The 18682-nt window shown below is 41.5% G+C and overlaps 1 protein-coding gene across 1 annotated transcript in view; it reads left to right on the top strand.

Moving 5' to 3' along the window:
• The window catches only part of STK3 (serine/threonine kinase 3), a 671555-nt gene that overhangs the window by 134644 nt on the left and 518229 nt on the right, over positions 1-18682 (top strand). The window lies entirely within an intron of this gene.

The raw sequence follows: 18682 nt of genomic DNA, 5'->3' as shown, positions 1-18682 counted from the left end.
AAGCCCGATTTTATATTGGCATGTGCATGAGTGCTGACTCGCACGTGCAAGGGGGGAATTTTCTTAGAAATGCATGGTGATGTGATAAGGCATTTCTCAAGTTCCCTCCCAGTCCACTCCAATAAAGAAGCAGACTGGGAGGGAACTTCCTAACCCCCTAACTAACCTGCCTGCCTTTTCCTTTATCTTCCCCGACCCCTAAAAACCCCCTAACTACCTTACCTGCTGTATGGAGCAATAGTAAGTTGTGCAGGCCAGTGCCTAATGGCATGGTCCTGGTCTGCCCAAGCCCCGCCCAGACCCCTCCCCTGCCCCACCCCTTTTTTCAAACCTGGCTCTTCCACGCGGTGCTTTGAAAATGCGCGTGGTGCATGTGCGGCCCGGCCATGCACTTATCTCCCAGTATTGGTGCGCCACAGCGTTTTAAAATTTACCCTTGAGTGAAAAAAAATACATTCTCTGATTTGTTTTAAATGTGCTACCTATAAGCTTCATGGATTGTCCCTTAGTTCTAGTACTGTTTGAAAGGGTAAATAACTATTCCTTATTTACCTGTTCCAGCCCTCTCAAGATTTTACAGGCCTCTATCATATCTCTTCTGCCGTCTCTTCTGCAGGCTTAAAATCCCTAACCTGTTTAGCCTGGCCTCATATGGGGAAACTGTCCATCCCCTTTGAAGCAAAGGTCAAAACATGTCCAAACAAGTAGTTGCTTAAAGAACTCTGGGATAAGATTATTCAAAGGTACAGAATGGAGGAAGGCTATAAGAAATTGTCAGTGAGTTTTGAATATTCCTTGGTGCATTATCAGGTCCATCATTAGAAACTGGAAATAGTTTGGCCATCACCAAACACTACCATAGTCAGGCTGTCCCTGCAAAGTCTGTAGCTGTGGGTTAAAAAAAACTGTTGTGAAAGGTCAGTTGGAGGCCAAATAGTACTTTACAAAACTAGACTAAGAAAAATATTGAATTTTAGACAATTTCAAGATTACTCCTCAAACATATGGGAGTGTGGCAAGAAGAAAGCCACTGTTGAAGAAAAAGCCATATGATGTGCCACATAGCATTTGCAAAGAAACACATAGAGGACACTACCCAAATGTGGGAGAAAGTTTTGTGGTCTGATGAGACCAAAGTTGAACATTTTGGTCACGCTGCTAAGTTGCATAAAACAAACACAGCACATCACCCTAACACCATCCCTACAGTGAAGCATTATGTTGTGGGGCTACATTGCAGCAGCTAGGACAGGAAGGCTTGTGAAGATTGAGGGAAAGATGGATGATGCAGATACTGGAGGAAAACCTGTTTCAGTCAGCCACAGACCTGAGACTGAGGAGAAGATTCATCTTTCAGTAGGATAATGATCCTAAGAACAAAGCAAAAGCAACAATGGAGTGGCTTAGCACGAAAAAAAGTGAATGTCCTTGTGTGGCCCAGTCAAAGCTTAGACATGAATCCAATAGAAAGTCTGTGGTAAGACTTCAAGATTGCAATCTACAATTGAAAGAGCTTGAGCTCTTCTGCCAAGAAGAATGGGCAAAAACTGCACAATCCCACTGTGCCAAGTTGGTAGTCAATTATCTCAAATATCTCCTGGCTTTTGTTGCTGCAAAAGGGACTTCCATCAAGTATTGGCAATAGGTGTGTGAAGACTTTTATGTTTTTATTCTTAATTACTTTTCGGAATATTCTTTAATATATTTTGATATGTATCTTTTAAACACGGGAATGTGAAAAATATACAAGGATGTGAAGATTTTTACAAAGTATAGGTATCCATGCAAACTAGGCTAAAAAGTACAGTAATGTGTGTGGGGAACTGCAGTCTAACAGAGCAGTATGTGATGGAGGCTGGTGGGTGAGATACAAGTATGCATTAAATAAGGTAGTGCCTTTAGGGTAATTGTATCTGATGATCTCAAGGTGGCAAAACAGTTTGACAGTGTAACCCCGATATTTAAAAAGGGCTCCAGGCATGATCCGAGAAACTATAGACTGGTGAGCCTGAATTCACTGATGGGAAAAATTGTGGAAACTATTTTAAAGAGCAAAATCACAGAACATATGGATAGACATGGTTTAATGGGACACAGCCAGCATGGCTTTACCTAAGAGAATTCTTGCCTCACAAATCTGCTATATTTTTTGAAGGGGTTAATAAACATGTGGATAAAGGTGAGCTGATAGATTTAGTGTGTTCGGAATTTTAGAAGGCATTTGTGAAAGTCCCGCACGAGAGACTCCTAAGAAAATTAAAAAGTCATGGGATAAGAGTCACTGTCCTTTTAAGGATCAAAAACTGGCTAAAAGATCAGAAACAGAGAGAGGGATTAAATTATCAGTTTTCTTAGTGAAGAAATGTAAACAGTGAAGTGCCTCAGGGGTCTGTACTTTGACTGATGCTTTTTAATATGTTTATAAATGATCTGCAAAGGGGAATGACAAGTGAGGTGAACAAATTTGCAGATGACACAAGTATTTAGAATTGTTAGATCACAAGCAGATTGTGATAAATTGCAGGAGGACCTTGCAAGACTGGAAGCCTGGGCATCCAAATGGCAGCTGAAATTTAATGTGTAATTTATGAAATTTAATGCACATAGGGAAATGTAACCCATGTTGTAGTTACACTGTTAGATTTCATATTAGGAATTAACACCCTGGGAAAAAGATCTGGGCATCATGGTGGACAATACATTGAAATCATTGGCTCAGTGTGCTGCAGCAGTCAAAAAAGCAAATAGAATGTTAAGAATTGTTAGAAAAGGAATGATGAATAAAATGGAGGTGTCACAATACCTTGGTATCGCTCCTTGTAAGCACCCAGAAGATCACATGTTACTGTGATCGCCACATCTCAAAAAAGATACAGTTGCACTGGAAAAGGTTCAGAGAAGGGTGAACAAAATGATAAAAGGGATGGAAAGCTTCCCTATGGGGAAAGGCTAAAGAGGTTAGGGCTGTTCAACTTGGAGAAAAGATGGCTGATAGAGGTCTGTAAAATCAAGAGAGGACTAGAACAGGAAAATGTCAATTATTTACTCTTTTCAGATAATACAAAGACTAGGGGGCCCTCCATGAAGTTAGTAAGTAGCACATTTAAAAATCTGGGAAAATATTTCACTCAATACACAATTAAGCTCTGGAATTCATTGCCAGAGGATGTGGTTAAAGCATTTAGTGTAGCTGGGTTTATTAAAGGTTTGGACAAGTTCTTGGAGAAGTCCATAAATAGCTATTAATAAAATTGACTTATGGAATAGCCATTGCTTATTACTAGCATTAGCAGCATGGGATTTATTTACTGTTTGGGTATTTGCCAGGTACTTTTATCCTGGATTGGCCACTGTTAGAAATAGGATGCTGAGCTTGAGGGATCCTCTGTCTGACCCATTACAGCAACTTCTTATCTTATGACAGAACAGTGACCAGAGTCAGATAAACGCTAGGGTACATAGATACAAGTATAACTTGTAGAAAAAGGAAAGTGATAATGACTTTCTACAGATAATTATGAAGACCTCTTCTAAAGGATTGTATCCGATTTTGGAGGCCTTACCTGTGATTGGATTTAGACAGAGGTTAGGCAGATCAGAGGGTCTGCATCAAAAGCCTTGAGTTGAGACTTAAGGATCTAAATACTTTAGAAATGAAAAAATAGGGGATATCATAGAGATGTTTAAATAACTCAAAGATATTCATGTACAAGAAGCAAACATTTTTCAGTGAAAAGGAAGTTCTAGAGCAAGTGATCATAATTTTAACCTCAAGGAGGATAAATCTGGGAGTCGTAATATAAAATATTTCTTCACAGAAAGGATGCATGGAACAACTCCCAGTGGAGGTGCTGAATGCAAAAATAATAATTAAGAAGGTATGTGGTAAGCACAGAGGATCTTTATTTTTTAAAAATTGAAGGGAAAACTAGAGAGCAGGTGTAGCCTATGGCATTGTTAAAAGAGTAAATTTGGGCGGATTAGCTGCTTCTTATGTGCCATCATATCTTATGTTTTTTCATGTTCATAGGTATAATTTGATTATCCCTTTGCATTGGAGTTTCTTCTCTTTTCTTCTGACTACCCAGAGCATGGAGGGGCCTTTCCAAAGTGCCGAAGTATTGAATTGCTCCATTCCTTGCATGTCCTGAAGTTTCCTCTGGAGGAGAGAAGATGCCCATATTAGAGGCTTTATGTGCTGTTTTTCTTCCCAATTTGTACTTGTTGCTTTTTATGTTGTCTGTGAGACATTCTGCCTGACTCTACTTTTTCTCTATTTCACTATTGCCTTGGTTTGCTTCTACTCCACCTCTGGATGTAGAGGGAAGACTCTCAACCCTATGACTGCGAGTCACCAGGACTTCAGAACCCCCTCTCATCTTTCCTGAATGGGGGAATACATGTTAAATAAAATGTATATTCTCTTCTTTTTGTTTACATTTGTGGGTCTTGTGGTTTTTTTTTTCTTTAACAGGGCAGTATAGGAAGTCCTTTGGACTTAAGAACAAAAGATTTGTCATATTGGGTCTGACCAAATGTCCATCTAGCCCAGTATCTTGTTTTCAACAGTGGCCAATCCAGGTCGCAAGTACCAGGCAGGATCCCAAAAGCTTGATAGATTACATGTTGCTCATCCCAGGAGTAAGCAGTGGATTTTCTCAAGTCCACCTTAATGGTTTATAGACTTTTCTTCCAGGAACTTGTCCAAATTTTTATTAAACCCAGCTACACTAACAGCTTTTACCACTTTCTCTGGCAATGGATTTCAGAGCTTAATTATGCATTGAATAAAAAACAATCTCCTGTTTTAAACTATTCCATTGTGTGTCCCCTAGCCTTTGTATTTTTTGAAGAGTAACCAACAGATTTGCATTTACCTCTTTCATGCCACTCATTATTTTATAGACTTCTATCATAAGGGAAATAGATCGATGGCAGGGGTGGAAGGGAAATAGAACAAAAAAAGTCACTTACAAGGGACAAGAGTAACAGATAAGTATGGAAAAAAAAAAGTGAAAGCTTGCTGGGCATACTGGATGGACCGTTTGGTCGTCTTCTGCCGTCGTTTCTATGTTTCTATAACTTACCTCAGCTGTCTTCTCATAAGAACATAAGAATATGTTTTTCAGGAACCCTGCTTGTACTGTTTTCTGTGATGCGGAATTTGCTTCTGCTTGCACTCGTATCACTCCTCTGCTTTAGGAACCCCTGCTGTGCATGAGGGTTTGTGTCTGTCTTTTTATGGCTTTTCTTTGTAGAACCCAACTGTTCTCCAGCCTGGACCCCTGGTGGGTCAGCTGCCTCCCAGGGAAAGGAGAGAGGTAGTACTTCAGCACTGTGCAGTTTCCCACTTTGTCTTGCTTAGACAGCCTATAGCTAGGGATTCACCCATGTGTGAGGACTACCATCCTGCTTGTCCTAGGAGAAAGCAGAGTTGTTTACCTGTAACAGGTGTTCTCTAAGGACAGGAGGATGTTAGTCCTCATGAAACCTTCCCGCCTCCCCTAGGAGTTGGTTTCTCCATGTATTAGCTACATCATAGACTGAGGGACTCTACCTAGGGGCAGTGTGATGACTACAGCCGCACATGCTTAGTATGGCGTGTTTGAGAGTTCTAGAATCTTTGAGATCAAAGTTCTGTGCTGGGCTCTATTTGATGATGTCACCATGTGTGAGGACTAACATCCTGCTGTCCTAGAAGAACACCTGTTACAGGTAAGCAACTCTGCTTTCCCTACTGCTAAGGATAACTGGGCAGACTGTAGAGGCAGGATGGCTTTATAAAGCCTCTCTATCTTCTCATTAAGGGTGGCAGGTGCATGGAGTAGACTCTTACAGACAGAAATGAGAACTGAGATTCTCAAAGATTGGATGAAGCATAGAAGTTGCATACATGCCAAATGACAAGGAAATTTTAACAGCAACTAGTGTCTATGACTATGCCTCTGCAAGGAGAATGGGCACACTGAAAGGACCTTATGTTTCATATGTGCTCTCAGTGGATATGTTTCTATCTTTCTATGCTCACAGATGGAGGACCTCAGAAAGAAGGCCCAGCACCTGAGGCTGTGTGAGAGTGAATGGTTGGAGCAGCTGCATACTCAGCAAGAGTAGGCCACAGGTAGGAAAACATGAGCAGCTTGGTTGATGTAGCCATTATTTCCTATCTATGTCTGACTCCTGGTACCTGCATGTCAGTGATACCACATCTAAGGACTGCCATTCAGTAGAATGAAGGGAAGGATGCAAAGTATATTTGTAAATCATGTGCGTAAGACAACCTATGGCTCAGACTCTAGGCACTATGGAAACGTTTGCTTTGTTGCTTTTTTCGAGGGCTGTAAAGGATATTTCCTATGTAAAATGTTTTTTGCACTCCTACAAGTTCAGAGTACCAAGTGGACTAACAAAGGCCAAGGTCACTAAGGAATCTGAGACAGCTTCACAAACTGCCCCTCTTCATAGCCAGTCACCACTGTTAGTTCGCTCTGCTGTGTCCCCGCTTCTCATACCTCCCTTGTAGAAGCCTCATTCTCTTGTGTGATTCATGTAAAGGCTTTGAACATGCATTCTGTACAGGTTAGGCCACCACCTCCTTTGTGTATTCCCTTGTCACAACTGTTATGCTACATCTCCCCTTGAGTTTGTGTGAAAGAATCACTTTCCTTGACATAACTGCAGCTGACTCTGTCTTTCATATGAACTTTTTATTCAACAGCCACTTCTTTCTTTTTTCTAAGATGCCAGCAGCTGCTTCTCCTTCTTTGTGGAGGCCCTTGAAGTAATTAATCCAGCACCTTAGCCTGCATCAGGTGCCAGATTACAGACCCCACCAGCAGCAGCCACAGAAGAGATCCCACCAGCAGCTGCACACCAACTTCAAACCCCCTCCCCTCTTTTGTTTTCCTTCCTTTAGGGTCATCCTCCATTTTGCCTTCAGAACCTGAGGATGGAAGGTACTGGAGGGGTATTCCTATTGGAGGAGGAGGAGGAACCCTTGGACGGTGCCATCGTCTGGCACATTCACCCAAGAGCCAGCATCAGTTTAAGAAGCTGTGCCTGAGGGAGGAGTGCTGCCTCCTGTCCCAGAGCTGCAGTCTGAGGGAACTATGGGTGCTGCTCTGCTCTGGGTGTGCTACAGTTTTGGCACCTTTCAGGGTCACCTCAGGGTGCTGGTGGGAGAAGTGCAACACCTGGCTAGCAGCCAAGACTGGCTGACAGCCACTATTGAGTTGATAGCCATGTGATTTATGCCTCACGCCCCTGATCCTTAAGCTCACCAGGACCTTTCCTTCTCAGCTACTGGGGTACTTTTTTTTTTTTTTTTTTTTTTACTGTTTGTTTTATTCCCTAGATCTCACTACCTCGTCCCCTTACCCCATGATATTGGTAATAAAGGAGCATTTTACATTTTCCTAGACCTGTGGTATGATTTCTTGTTCTTGTTAAAAAGGGTCCATGTAACCCTTCTGTCAACCCAGGAACAGGACCTTGGGGAAAGCAATTTATAGAAAGAGGCACAGGGAAAGGAGAGGAAAGTCAAAAGTCAGTGGTTGCAGCAAAGGAATAAAATCAGGGCCCCCTCCTTGCCAAAGGTTGTGTTTAGTTACATGTCAGTCACCTGTGGGAGCCAAGCATAGACTTTAAGCCAGCTTGACCCTGCAAATGCTTTCTATGGACAGCAGATCTCCCATCTCTCTAATGCAGGGATGGCCAACTCCTGTTCTCGAGAGCCACAAACAGGCCAGATTTTCAGGATATCCACAATGAATATGCACGAGAGAGATTTATTTATTTAGCATGTTTTGTTTACCGTCATTCGGTTTTGCCATCATAACGGTTTACAGTAGTCAGATTGGTTAAACAAACAGTCATATAGGTCACATTAGGTCTCAGTGGATATGGTGGAGCATGGCATGCCTTAGCTGGAAGTGTCAGGCCACAGTGGATATGTTTGGAGCAAGACAGGCTTATGCAGGATACGTTAGGCCAGGCCTCCATGGTGGTTTTTGGAAAAAAGGAGTCAGAGGATCTCAGTGGAATCATGCCAAGGTTTGTCAAACACCACTACTGAGGCATGCCTCCACTGATTTCCCCCGACTGCTTCATCCCAAACAGTTGTTGAGGCAAAGCATGCAGGGGAACTCAATGGAGGCATGCCTCGGTGGTGGTGTTTATGGAAAAGGAGGCAGAGGAATACAATGGAGTGATGCTTCGGTGGTGGCCTTTTGGGAAAAGGAGGCAGAGGAACTAATGGATTCATGCCTCTGTGGTGGCAAATGGCAAAAAGCATACATCTCCATTTTTCACTCCTTTCTACAAGTTTTGATTGACAAAATAAAAGAATGAAAACTAGCACCGCAAGGACTCATTCTATTTTCTCACAAGTGTATTTCATTGAGGCAGGGGTTAAAAAAAAAGTGGTGTTTGTCTGCATAATAGCATTAGAGTAGGCGTGGCCAACTCTGGTCCTCTGGAGCCACAAACAGGCTAGGTTTTCAGATGTTGGCATTGAGTTTCTTGGGGTACACATGGATAACTGAAACTCTGAGCAATGTCCAGCCACAAAATAAAATTCCTTACTAAAATAAATACTACCAGGTCCTCTTCCACAAGGAATCGAAGCCCCAGAGGATGAGAGTTTTTGTCCAGGCCTTGGCAAACATTTTCCTTTCTACTGGAAAGAAAGGGTGGACAGAAAAACTTCCTTCCAAAATAAAAACACGAAAGGGTAAAAACTTATCAGCCACTAGGTGTGAACTAGCAGCAAATCTTTCACCCAAACCTTTATTTTCACCAAATCAAATACAAATGAGCAGGAAAATAAACAGCCCCTACTGTCTCAAAATCCAACTCAAAAATCTGCATGGACACTGGGAGCCATTCTGTGATATGAAAGCATGAATAAACCTTTGCAGCAACTTCCCACGGGCATTCTGTGGCAAAATTGGTGCATTCTTCTAATCTACACTGCACAGCATGACCTTGCTACTAGTTACACTCCTAAGTGGGGATCCCACTGGGTCTCTAATCTTGCACTTGGGTTTCTATAACCTGCATCAGCTGTTTCAAGACAGGGTACATAATTTTGCTCCAAAAAGAAATCTAACAACTCAGAGCAGAAAACCCCCCCAAAAACCAGATGAAATGGGTGAGGGGCAGACAATGTACGGAAGTGATAAGAACTTTTTCCTTAAAGCTTGACATCTCCATAGTAGATGACAAGGTACCATCTTATCAGTAATGTGTGGAATAATGGTTTCACAATGCTACAAGACTGCTAATCGTTTCCTGATTTCTTTCAAAGTACTGAATTGCCAGTTAGAGAAACTGTTGGCAAAGTATAAACTAAAATGCTGATGCTACCATTGGGGCCGATGCAATAAATAAGCGCAGAAAGCGGATGCGAACAGCCCCTTGGGGGCACCATGCAATATTTAAATTAGGGGGTCACGCTCCCCTAGCGCCTCCTTGCTAACGAGAATCCGATCGATGTCTGCTGATTAGGAAAACCGATGCAGAGTCTATTGGCATCGGTTTTCCTAAACACCGCACAGCCAGAGGGTTCAGGAAACGGAGCGTCTGTTTCCTGCACCCAACTGCTGGTGGGCTTTTTTTTTTAAAACTTTTTACAAAACTATTTTGTTTTGTTTTTTCTCCTACTTAATATCGCAATGATATTAAGTAGGAGGCAGTACAGAAAAGCAGTTTTTTCTGCTTTTCTGTACTAGTTTGAAGAGTGCTCAGCTATTAACGCCTATTAGATTCACTCCACGTTGGATGCGCGTTGTAGCGCTTACACAACCCGCGTCCAGCTGCAGCCCCATTGTCAGCCCTTCTACTCTCTTCCCCTCCAAAAAGAAAACAAGAGTTTTGAAGCGTGTTATTCTTTTCTCTGTTTTCTAGCTTTGTTTATGCCGGTACATTCTTAAATCTCTTTTTTTTTTTTTTTTTCTAATGACTTTTTTTCTGGAGTTTTAGATTTTCTAGGAATGAAAGATATATACCTTTTATTATGATTATGCTCTCACATTACAGAAGAAATCTTCCTGGTATTCACAGTTCAAACATACACTTCTGAGCTGTATGAGAGGGACTGGTATAAGTTCTTTTTTCGTTTTTAACTTCCTGCTCTTTTGGGCTTGCAGCTGAATTGGAATCAGGCCAGAGATCTTGTACCATGAGTCTTTATGGGCAATTACCTAGGGATTTTTTCTGCTTATTTTATGTCACTTCCCAACTTGCTTTAGTCCTCAGCCCGGAACCCTAAATCTGGGCACTAGGTGTTGCATTTGCAACTTGACTGTTACTCCCACTACCAGGGCCTGTGAAAGCTCTCTCTCTTACATCAACCTTGGTTCTTCTGCATAGCAGTGCACCAAAGGGTCAATCATGAAAACTAGTATTAAAGGATGATTGGTACAGCAGCACCCAGGTTTGCTTAGGTCAGTGCTTCCTAGTTTCTATCCTCAAGCCTCTCCAGTTGGTCTGATTTCCACGATATACCTGTATATATTTGGTCAGATAACCAGATTAATTTGCATATGTTGTTTATCCTGAAAACCAGGGATGGTTGAGAGTCCCAAATATGGAAACCCACTGGCTTAAGTCATGATGGTAAGAATGGTTAAGCAGTAGGAGTCTTTGAAATAAGTCATGTTTGTTTAGCAGTGAATTTAAGAGACATCTTAAATGTTTGTAATAAGTGCTAACTAACGGGCCGATACAGTACAGTGCGCTCCAGCGGAGCACACTGTTAACCCGCAATTGGACGCGCTAGCTTTACCCCTTATTCAGCTCAATTTTGCCGGTTTCCGAACCCGTGGCTGTCAGCGGGCTCGAGAACCGACGCCGGCAAAATTGAGCGTCTGCAGTCAAACTTGCTGACAGCCGCCGCTCCTGTCAAAAAAGAGGCGCTAGGGACGCGCTAGTGTCCCTAGCGCCTCTTTTTACCGCCGGCCCTAATTAAAATAAATTAAAATACTGTATCGCGCGCACAGGAGAGTGGCCTGTGCGTGTGCTGGGAGAGTGGGCGCTCGCCCGCTCTCCTGCGTTTTTACTGTATCGGCCCGTATATGATGAAGTAGTTTTGGATAGTTTTGGTAACAAAGCTTTTGTTATTTTTAAAGGGGCATATACTTTTACAGTAAGAAATGTTTTATTTCAAAAAGTTATATTTGTCCACTGAGATGCTGAACAGTGCCACTTGTGAAATAAACTAGAAATTATATTGTAGAAATGTGGTATGTGTTAGCTACCCGAGACCAGGGGAGTAGTTATGGCCATATCCACCCTGATATATAGTGCTGCATGTGAGCTTATTCTTGCTCCTATCATGGATAGGACAGTGCTGGAAGAAAAAGGAAGGTGATGGTATGAGCCATGACTGGTGTTGATAGCTGCCCATAATCCTTGGCACTGTTTATCTATGTGTGTATGAGCCAACTCTAAAATTAAAATTTCCAGCTTATTGTAGAAGTATTATTTTTCATCATCTGGCTGCACAGTAATAACTTCCAAGGAAGGGGTCCAACTATTTCAATTTTGACAGCAATACAGAGAGCTTTGTAAAAGATTGGGAGGCCAGATAAAACAAAAAGCTGTGAGCTCTGCTAAGTAGCAGATAACTATAATCTTAAATAAAACTCTGGAGTATTCTTTTTGAGTTGACAAAATTGTTGAACAACTATTGAGTGAAAATGTAAAATTTTCGTGGTCTAGTGAAATTAGTTTCTTTTGGCCATTAACTTTTTCCTGCTTCTACTACTTATGGGATTATGGGCCAAGAACCTTCATTTGGAACTACACAGGTTTTACTCTTCCAGTTGCTTCTGTCTCTTTCTTTCCATTCAGCATAGCTTTTGCAGCAACAGTTCTTTGGGTGAGAGGCTTGGACTGTGGTTCCAACTGGAAACCAATGCAACTGAACTTTTTAAGTCTGCCAGGAGGTGTCGTTGCTGTGTGCCGGCTGGGATTCCCTCTCAGCACTGTTTGTTGACAACACAGTCCCTAGTCACTGTTGGCTCAAGATGCAGGAACTAGGTTCAGAAATTTAAACTGGACGGCAGTGCTGCTGCCATTGGATTGGCTATTCAATGAACTCTTTATCCCTTTTGGGATCTCCAAGCACTGGCAATCCCAATGGTTTTTCAAGGTTTCTACTTGGCATTAGATAGGCATCATCTGATGCAGCAGTTGCATGAAGTGTGCTACCAAGGTAAATCCCATTGTTTGGGCTATTAAGGGTGGAATGTTTGAGAAAGTAATATTTTTCTATTTGCCATATGAGGTTCTTGGAGTTATACCAGGAATAGTCCAGATCCTAAAGTAACTGGTAAGGGCAATATATATAAAATATTTAATAAGTTAGTATTTGAACAGTGTAGATTAAAATTGTTAGTTAAGGCTATAGATCATGACTAAGAATATTTTTACAGCTGTAGAATAATCTAAAACTGGGCCAGGGTGTACAGAGGTTTCCTCCGTCAATTTTTCTGTTGTTGCTTGTTGGAAGGATACCCATGATCTGGGGCTGGGCTATCTCTGATGGAACTCCAAGAAACCAAATTAGGTAGGGAAATCTTTCTTCTGATAAGTTTTTGAATTCCAATCCAAGAAAAAATGAGAAATATGTATTGGCTAGATCTTACTTATATTATGCTATTGGGGGTAGGAGAGGCAGTAGGGGACAAAAAGAGAGAAACATTTTCAAAGTATGCTGATGGATCTTCTTGTACATATCAATATTCAGCTGTGGGCTTTCTGGGTAAGTTATCTGGATAACTTAAACTGGATGTTTAAGCAATGCTGCCGTGCCACTGAATATAGCCAGTTAACTTATCTGGATAAGTTGATTTGGTTAATTTTAGGACCTCCTCATGGTATGACCAGACTTAACCAGATAACTGTGAATATCAGTTATCCAGCTAAGTTTAGCCCACCCCTGCAATGCTCCCAATTTATCCAGGTAAGTTTTATCCTCCTAAAAACTTACCTGGATAAATAGGACCTGGTCAGTGCAGCAGGATTTTTACATCCTGTGGTTAATCTGGCTAAGTCCTCAGTTTAGCTGGACATACTGTCTTAGTTACAGCCTCATAGTAATTAGGAATTTTAAACATAAATTAATCCTTCAGTTTATCTTTTGGCTGCGTTCTTGAATATGCTTTTAGGAAGTGAAACCACTTTCCCTGCAACACTGTCATTGTACCATTCTCAGCTTCTCCAGGGACCATGCCATAGTTGTGATATTTGAATATAATTGGGATCCCTGGAAGCAACTGGAGATGGCTGAAGGAATCGAAAAGCTCAGGGAATGCTTCAACTTGGGGCAAGATAGCTCTTCTAAAAGGGATTGAACTCATGCTAAGAATAGATCCATCAGTGTGATTCTAGATATCCACTTTGTTTGGCTTTAGATCATCTGGATCACTAGTCATTTGAAAACTGAACAATTTAATTTTGTTTTCAGCATAGACTAGGTAATTCTGTTTTTACATGTTATCTTTTAGAGAACTGTTCCTCATTTCATCATGACCGGATGCTGTAATTTCCAATTATTTTACCCTCAGAAATTTTGGCAGATATATTATCCATTCGTTGATACTAGATAAAGAATTCTGTACACTGTCCAGTGGCTTAGTAAGAACATCTGTCGTTGCTGCAAACATGTGCTTATGTGCTTACAAATCCACTGAACCAGACACAGTGCTGGAAAGTGGAAATACAACCCTGGCTTAGATCTTGGATCAGCCTGCCAATTTAAGATCAAATTCTTAGTCACCTCTTTTTTGGTATTTCAAGAAATGGAAAGAAGTATCACACAGCAAGTAGAGCAAAACCCACAAAAGAAGTCAGAGAAAATGCTGCCACTAGATATATAATAATGATAAAAAAGGGGAAGGTAAGAGTACCATAAACCTGCATTTGATTATGTTTGCAGGTATAGTATTTCTTATATTACTTTGTTGTATAATTTTTTAAAATTCTTGGTAATATATCAAGATATAAGTGCTTTAGTCTGCATTAAAGTAGTAAAGTATCAGCAATATGCTACAGTTGTATCATATATTACACATTATGCACTGACCTATATTTTGCATGATTACATTACACTAACAACCTGAGACATTATCAGTTAGCTTGCTCTGCCTTTCGTTTTTCATACTACACATGAATGTCCTGTGACTTATTTTGCCTGTATTTAGTAACCCTTTCAATTTGTTTTGTCTACATAAATACACCAACAAAGGCTCTGAATAATTGTTGTGCCACCACTGTGCGTTCAGTAGTATAATACTTAAAGTATGGCGGCTCATTTTATCTTACGGGGTTTTTTTCCTTCCATTTTTGATCGCCTGTAATGATTTGGCTAGTTATGTTCCGCCAAAGCTGAATTTCTCAGTTCTGCTTATGTCAGTGGGGCTGTTTATGTTGGGGAAAACATCCTTGAGATCACCTTGTGTTGCTCCCTGAACCCCATTGGCTTTGAAAGAGAGGAAATCTTAAGCTTTTTTTCTTTTATGGTAGGGTGATGACCTGTAGGTAACAAGATAGTTTCGGCAAAATAAGGGCTGGCTTATTGTTCAGTTTGATTGGGAAATACCTGTCTAGGATGGCATTACATTTTTGAATGAATGGAGTCTCAAGCAGTCTTACCTGTCTCCTTCCATGAAGGTTTATACTTCATCTGGAAGCATTCATTTTTCAGAGCAGTAAGTCATGTCAACTTATCCCCCACATTTTATCAGCAGGAGGGCAAACTAAAGTTATTGTTCCTTTTGCATGTCCCATAGAATGTGTGTTCCTGGTAGCTGTTCAGCTTTCATATTTAAGTAAAGATTGTAGGAAACCAGCTTGTCTAAATATATCAACCATCTAGACCAGAGCGTTCCAAAGTGTGTGTCGCGACACTTTAGTGTCCCGGTGTGTTGCGCAAGCCCGGTGCACGTGACGGGGCGGAGCAAGTGGTATACTGAGGAGAGGTCAGAGGGAGCCAATGCGGCTGCCGGTGGACCTCATCCCACTGGCGGCTGAGTAGTGAAGTATCGCTGTGCTGTGCCGGAGACACACAGCAGGAAGATCGGCAGGGCCGTGGTGGAGCTCACGTCACCACGGCCCGAAGAAAAAGGTCACGTGTAAATGTGCAGGTGCTCCTCCTCCTTCCTGCCCACGCGGCCCCGGAAGAAAAATGTTGCCGGAGCCACATGGGCAGGAAGGAGGAGGAGCATCAGCCGCGTGCAGAAGAGGAGCAGCCTTGTTGCAGGAGGCTGAGAAAAGGAGGAGGCCCGGTAGCAGGGTCCCCACCGCGGATCGGCCCAAGAAGATCAGGGCCGCTGCAGAGCCCATCTTGCAGTGACCTGTGAAGAGGAGGCCCAGAGGTAAGAGAGAGGCTGAGGGCCCGTAGAGTGTGTGTATGAGATGAGTTGAGAGATTTTGTGTCTGTGTGTGAGAGTGAGTTGAGAGACTGTTTGTGGGAGTGAGGACCTGAATGTTTGCAGAGAGAGCAAGTGAGAGCCTGTGTGTATGAATGATTGTATGAGAGAGAGCATGTGACAGTGAGAGCCTGTGCTTGAGCAAGACAGCATGTGGGAGTGAGAGAGAGAGCCTGGGTGTGTGAGAGTCAGACAGCATGTGTAAGAGAGAGACTGTGTATGAATGATTGTATGAGAGAGAGCATGTGAGAGTGAGAGCCTGTGTGTGTGTGTGTGTGTGTGTGTGAGAGAGAAAGCATGTGAGAATGAGAACCTGACTGTGTGTTTGAGGGAAGAAGATAGATGGAGAGAAAAGAAATAGAAAAAAGACAATATGAAAGGAATTGGCAAAAAAATAGGAAAGGGGAGGTGGAACAAAAAAACCTGTGACCAACCGATTAGAAAACTAAGATCAGACAGCAAAGGTAAAAAAAAATAAATTTACTTTTTACTGATTGGCACATGTAATCTTTGGTAATGTGCAAGAGTAGCACTTTCTCTATGCAGATCTCACAATGTACGAGATCAACATGGAGGAAGTGGAAACCCACGGGGCCTGCCCAGAGGAGGCAGCAGAATGGGCTTCAGTGCCAGTAGCAGCAATCAGCGCCTCCCCAAAACCATGCGGCATCAGTGACAGTGGCAGCAGAGGAATGAGAGAGGCTCCGAGGCTGCTGGCAAAAGAAAGAGAGGGGGGGTCTGCCTTTAGTGTGTGCATGTGTATGAATGGGAGTCTGCCTGGGGGTATATGTGTATGAATGCATGGGTGCCTGCCTGAGGGTGTGTCTGTGTATGAGAATGAATGGGTGTCTTCCTGGGTTTGTATGTGTAAGAATAGGTGCCTGCCTGTGTGTGGTGTATGTGTGTGTGTGTGAGAATGAATTGGTGCCTGCCTGTGGGTCTGTGTGTGTGAGAATGAATGTGTGCATGCCTGGGTGATGGTGAGGGAGTGGTGTGAAAATGAATGGGAGCCTGCCTGGGGGTCACTTTCAGTGTGTGAGAATGACTGGGAGCTTGCCTGGATGTGTGTGTGTTTGTGTGTATGTGAGAGAGCCAGAGAGAGTGTATGAGAAAATCCAGGGGAGTAAGAGTTTGTGTGGGGTTGTGTGGGTGGAGGGGGAGAGAGTGTCTTAGAGCCTGAGTGTGTGTCAGTGTCTGTGAGAGCGAGAGGTTATGGTGGGTATAAGAGCATGAATGTGTATGTATGTGACAGTGTATGTGTGAGAGAGAATGGACATGTGAGAGTATGTGTGAGAGAGAGAGGATAACCTAATCCTTGACAATATCAGGGTGACTGGAAATCAAGAGTTCCCACGTATGCACAACGGGGGCTTTTTAAAATCCTTATTAGTTTTAATTATTGGGTGTTATTTGATATATGTGCTGTTTTGAAATATTTTATTGGTGTTTGGGAAATTGTAAAAAATGTATATGATTTTAATTAATAGAAATTCTATTTATCAGTAGTTTTAAAATATTCTTTTATTAGTATGGTTTTACTATTATAACTGATGCTTTATATTTCTTGATTTTATTTGTTTTATGAGGAATGGTGGTTCTGTTTTTCCATTGTTAATACAGAGTCTGGCTTCTTGGGGTTTCCATTTCAGTTTTTGTATAATTTGTGCTCTTTTATTTTGTATTCTGTATTTGGTGAGGGTCTGTCTCTGCTCTGTGTGTGTGACCATGATGAGTGATTCTGCTAGCATAGGGATCTATAGTAATCTGGTTTATTTTGTTTCCTCAGTAGGTGGTGTATTGGTATTCTAGGACCCATTGTAATATTTACCCTTGCTTTTTCACAGGTAGGGTTATTGTTGTTTGAGTCCTTGGTGTTGTTATTGTTATGTTACAATGGGATTGCAGTATAGATTTTGAGTGTCTTTTTTGCGGGGTTTTGTGTTAGTTCACAATGTGCCTGGCAGTGGAAGGTGTTTGTGCTGCTGTTACTGTGAGGTGACACCAGAATTTGAAAATATCTTTTAGTATGATGAGCTGTAAGGGAAATATCCAAGCTCCATTGTTTGGGGGAATTTCAGTGGATGCACAGAGTTAGAGAACTGGAGGTGTAGGATTTATATTGACATTCTGTCCCTTCCTATATATTCCAGACTTCACTCTCATAGCCATATAGAATTAGTTGAATGAGGCTATCAAATAATTTTATAGTGTGAAACTGGCCAGCTTTTTAAAATTACGTAGAAGCCCCTTTGGACATTTTTATTAACACCAAATATTCAAAAGCTGTGTTCATCCCATCAAGCTCATATATCTCATTAAAGAGGTAAATTGAATAACACAATAACTTTGTTTTATTATTGTTACTCATAAATTATAACAATAACATTACTCTTGGAATATTATATATTTTTAATATAAATGAAAGGTTTTCACAAGATAGGTTGTGTCGTGAAACATTTTATTATGTATATTTTTAAGGAAACATACATAAATTGTCGAAATACATTTCGTTCGTTTAACCTTTAACCTCTGTTTTGCTAGTAGACTGAATTACTGTGTCACGAAATTATGTTTGTCCAAAAAGTGTGTCACCAACAAGAAAAGTTTGGAAAGCTCTGATCTAGACAGTCCTTTTTTTTCTTGGTTGGACAATAAACCTTTTATTTTATTGTGGAAATGTTTCTGAAAATAAAACTCTTGCTTAATGGTGTGTAAGAGCACTCAGATTTCTTTTGCTTGTATAATTTCTTTGTAAGGAGATGTTGGGAGAAATAGTTGATCATTGGAGGTAGAAAGTGATGCATGAGGCAGAGCATTATAGATAAGTTATCATTTTTGCTCTCCAAAATCAGTTTTGGTTTTTTTTTTTTTTGCTCTAAAAGTTTTGGGGGAGAGTGCATATTTCTGGCACCTATAATTCTCCGAGGACAAACAGCATGGTGGGTAGTCCTCACACTTGGGTGACATGATCGGATAGAGCCCAGCACAGAACTTTGATCTCAAAAAATCTAGAACTTTCATACATGCCCTACTGAGTATGTGCAGCTATAGTCATCACCCTGCGTCCTAGGCAGAGACCCTCAGTTTCTTTTTTTCTGCAGAGCCGTGTGGTCACGGGAGCCGTGTGCCCACGGTATTGCTTTGCTCTCTACCTCATAGACTTTGTTTGTGATTTTTCTAGAGCTGCAGCTTTTTTCTTACCTTTACCTTACGGTAGTTTTATTTCTTTTCCCTTTATACCTCTGACT

Source organism: Rhinatrema bivittatum, chromosome 2, assembly GCF_901001135.1.
Source record: "Rhinatrema bivittatum chromosome 2, aRhiBiv1.1, whole genome shotgun sequence".
In the NCBI taxonomy this organism is placed as follows: Eukaryota; Metazoa; Chordata; class Amphibia; order Gymnophiona; family Rhinatrematidae; genus Rhinatrema; species Rhinatrema bivittatum.
Note: the sequence above shows the minus strand (reverse complement) of the source record. Positions and strands in the feature narration are given on the sequence as shown.